The sequence below is a fragment of the Pongo abelii genome, chromosome 5, assembly GCF_028885655.2.
Source record: "Pongo abelii isolate AG06213 chromosome 5, NHGRI_mPonAbe1-v2.0_pri, whole genome shotgun sequence".
Classification (NCBI taxonomy): Eukaryota; Metazoa; Chordata; class Mammalia; order Primates; family Hominidae; genus Pongo; species Pongo abelii.
In genome coordinates this window covers 10,150,432-10,154,434 of record NC_071990.2, presented here as the reverse complement: position 1 = coordinate 10,154,434, position 4,003 = coordinate 10,150,432, and the positions used below count along the sequence as shown (strand labels likewise).

At 38.8% G+C, this 4,003-nt stretch overlaps 1 non-coding gene across 1 annotated transcript; it reads right to left on the bottom strand.

Moving 5' to 3' along the window:
- Positions 1–3,010: 3,010 nt before the first annotated feature.
- On the bottom strand, positions 3,011–3,137 carry LOC112134068 (U6atac minor spliceosomal RNA). Its single transcript, XR_002915651.1, has one exon. It is a non-coding gene; the product is annotated as a U6atac minor spliceosomal RNA (small nuclear RNA).
- Between the last annotated feature and the right edge of the window lie 866 nt (positions 3,138–4,003).

The following is a 4,003-nucleotide window of genomic DNA, read 5'->3' as shown; positions in this document are numbered from 1 at the left end:
TTCTCAGAACCTAAAACAGTGCTTGGCACGTACCGAGCATTCGATACATAGCTATTGAGTGAATGAATGAATAAGCGGAATAATTAGCCTGATGACAAAAATGGACAAATTGAGAACATGGAACAGAAAGTGATCATTAAAGGGCTCAAATATTGCTTCCTTTTCGGGTAAGAAGGGGAAGAATGAAAAAGAAGAAAATCATGGGTGATTTTGAAAATTCCCTAAAAATGAAGCTATTTATTTTTAAAAAAGTTATCAGGTGCTCACTATTGATCAAGTCCTCAAGATCATTGTGGAGGTATCCATTCATCTTGATGCTTTAAGCCCTAGAAAGATATCCTTTGTTCCTCCTGACTGTATCATGATCTCAGTTATTTTTCATTTCTTATATGTTTTACATACCAACTTTCTTTCTTTCTTTTTTCTTTTCTTTTCTTTTTTTTTTTTTGAGACAGGGTCTTGCTCTAATCACCCAGGCTGGAGTGTAGTGGCATGATCATAGCTGACTGCAGCCTTGACTTCCTAAACTCAAACGATCCTCCCATCTCAGCCTCCTAAAATGTTGAGATTACAGGCATGAGCCACCGTGCCTGGCTCAACTGTTCCATGTTTACTTTGTTTTCATTTGTGGTGCTCAGATCAAAATCATTTTGTGTTAACAAAGATCTGATCATTATAAGAAAAATGTAATTACTGTGAGATGTCTATATGCTTACTTCAATTTTATAGAGCCTCTTTCTTAAGCGACCCTGAGAGTGACTACCAGCAATGATCTACCCTGGCTCGTCAGGATATTTAGATTTTTTTAAACATTCCTTATCATGTGACAATTATGGATTATTTTTATATTTTCATGTTACCACAATGTAGCATAAATATCATTTTCACTGTCCACAAACTTGAGTGCACAAAAAACATGACTTTAAAAACATAAGAAAAGTTACTCCATTTCATTTCTAACTTAAGCCCTTATTCCACTGGTGACAGGCACTAAAACTTAGTCAATGATGGATAACTTCTCCCTGGGGCTGTATCTGAGACATAGGGGAGAGCTTCATGCTGTCAGTGAATTGGAGGGGAGGGGCATCTGGTCTTCTGTCTTCACTGTCTATTCATCCAGTGTTCCTTGAGCCATTTATGATCACACTATTGTCTCTGGTTTGGTCCACATACTCCAAGTCCAACTCATTTTGATCTTGAGGCCCCTCCTGGTTCCCTGGTTTTCTCAGCCCTTTTGCTCCCTCATGGGAAGTGGGAGGGTGTAAGACTGTGTGCTGCTTTTCCGCTCCTCTCTGGGGCATAGACTCAGGGACCTGCCTTAGACCTCCTGCCATTTCACTTCTTTAGTCGCCACTTCAAGCTGGCTCAGGTGACTTCTCCTTAAAGTTTCTCAATGTCCCAGGCTTCCTTGAGGAATTCCAGTCTCCCCTGATCTCAGATGCCTATCTGGAATTTCTACCAGTTCCCCTCCCTCCAGAGCCCATCTTGGCTGTGGACATCTGGTGAACTCTCTTGTAGGCCCGCATCATTATCTGACTTGACTGTTTTCCTTTCCTAATTGTCTACCCTAGCCGATGGAGCTGCAATTTAGTTTTCAGCAATACTCTTTCGAATCTATTGTTTATGTCATAAACTTTGGGTGTTATCAATAGGCTCAGTCTATTGAAACTCAAAAGCCCAGTTCTTAAAATCACATCTTTGGTATGCATGCCTATCATTTGTGTAGGAGTCTCACCGGTCAATTTTGAAACTCAAACCTGAGTATGATTGGGTTCTTTCTCTTTGCATTTTGATAATCCTAACAATCCAGGAGGTAATGGGTGTTCTGATCTGATGAATGTTCACGAATGTGGATAGAGAAGCTCAAAGGCTATTGGTGAAAAGGAAGTATGGGAAAGAAGTCCTTCCCAAATCACAGTGACTTAAAAATAATTATCCATAAGACTCCAAACATCCGTATTAAAAAAATTCTCAAAAAAAGTTTTGCATTTTCACCCTACTCTCTAAGGGGCAATTTGTTTCTTCAGTTGCTGCCTCTCTTTGCATGGTCTGAAAATAATATTGATTTATGATTATTATATGTTGTTTACTTTTTCCAGTTTGTGAAATAACTACAGAAAGGTTTTTCCTTTTCATGTGTGATTTTTTTTTAAATATCAAAGGGGGTATGAACATCATTTCAATCAAAGGGGGTATGAATATCATCTCAATCTTTGTCAAGAAAAATGTAGAAGTATCATAAGGAGATAAAAACCATAGTAGGTAATCAACTATGTATTAAAAAAATTGAGTAAGATTTTAAAAAAAACAACTTTGGGCCCCCCCAAAGCAGAAAAAAGTGATACAGAGGTAAGCATATACTTCTATTGCTACTTCTTTTGGAGCGGATGACTTGATTTTCTGCTTACTGGTCATGAAACTACTAAATATGTAACCTCCTAGGCTGAAAGAAAGGAAGACTAAGTGCCCTTTTTGTATTGTGCTCTGGATCTCTGATGACAGCCAAGAGAGTCACTGTGAAAGAGTCATGCTTAACTCTTTGTGGTCCCGTTAAGCTCTCTATTGGCTCAGAACCTCAGACTTGCCTGAGAACATATGAGTTCTGGGGAAAGCCATGGCTAATCAGCCCTCAATAATCCTCTGGAAGCTCAAAAACCCTCTTCACTCTGGGCTCCCTTTAGCACCCCACTTTCCAGATTTGCTGCCCGAGAATAGACAGAAACCATCATAGCATATGGGTTTTCGAGAGTAAAGGGCAGGATGGAGATGGGGTGGAGGCTGGGGATACAGAATAGAAAGCTGTTCATTCCATCTTTCATGTATGTACTTGCTCCGTAGATTTTAACACTTGTTAAGTCAAACCCATTTCTCCTTCAATGGGATGGATTTGAATCCTTCCCCAACACTATCGTATGAGAAACAACCATCAATATAGAAACAATTCTCAAAAGTCAGTGATTTAGCAGTAAAAGGTGCCATATTTAACTTTATTTTATTTTATTTTTTATTTAAATAATGGTTAGATGCCACGAAGTAGGTGGCAATGCCTTAACTAAATGCTTGTTGTCAGGCCCAAGGGCCTGCCTCTTCCATCCTTGTCAAAGGGAATGCCAACCTTCTCTCCTTTCATACAATACTGAAGTCAATTTTAAATTTTTCTTTAGAGAAATCAGTCTTTGGGATTCTCTAATCACTACCCTTTGTTCACGCCCAAAGCCTACTCTTGTATTCTGATAGTATGAATAAGACCAGACATATTTTCCTCATTACAAAAAAAAAGTTGGGACAAGCATTGCTTTGGTTTAAATACTTTCAGAAACTGTGCAAATACTGGAGGAACAATTGATAGTAACAGTGAAAGCAAATAAAACTTGGTTTAAATATAGTTATCCCTTTCTTCCCCTCTTTCTTTCTCTAATAATAGAGCATTTATTAGATGAAACAAAGTAGGATCTGGTGTTTCCAGGGTGGGTAACATACACAAGTCGAATCTCCAGTTTCAATGTATAAATGTGTGGTCTCACTGTAATCTTTATGAAGGCCTCAGCAGCTCAAGATAAGAGTTTACATTTCAGAATCCGTGAAAGCAAACTTAAAAATAAGAAAAAGATGCCAAAGTAAATGCAAATGCAAGCTGCCTCTAGTTTCTTGTTTGGAAGTTATATATTTGGTATTATAAGAAGACCCTAAACAGACACCTGAAGGGGACTTATCCTCCACGCACAGAGACATGTTTATGACCCCACCAGAGTTGCTCCATCCCAGATGTCTGCAGTGTGGTCTGGACATCTGTTTTTAATAGTTTCCAGGCGTGCCAGTGAGAACATTATCACGAATGGGTTGAATATGATTTGCACAAGGAGTGGAGGTTGTGGGGGGAAACAGACAGCTAATAGAGGTTCAATAGTTTGGATAGTTCTTAATTTTCATGAACAACTCTGGGAGCGTGATGCTGAGCTTGATATAATTCAAATGCATGGTGCTTTGTTAAAAGGGGTACCTT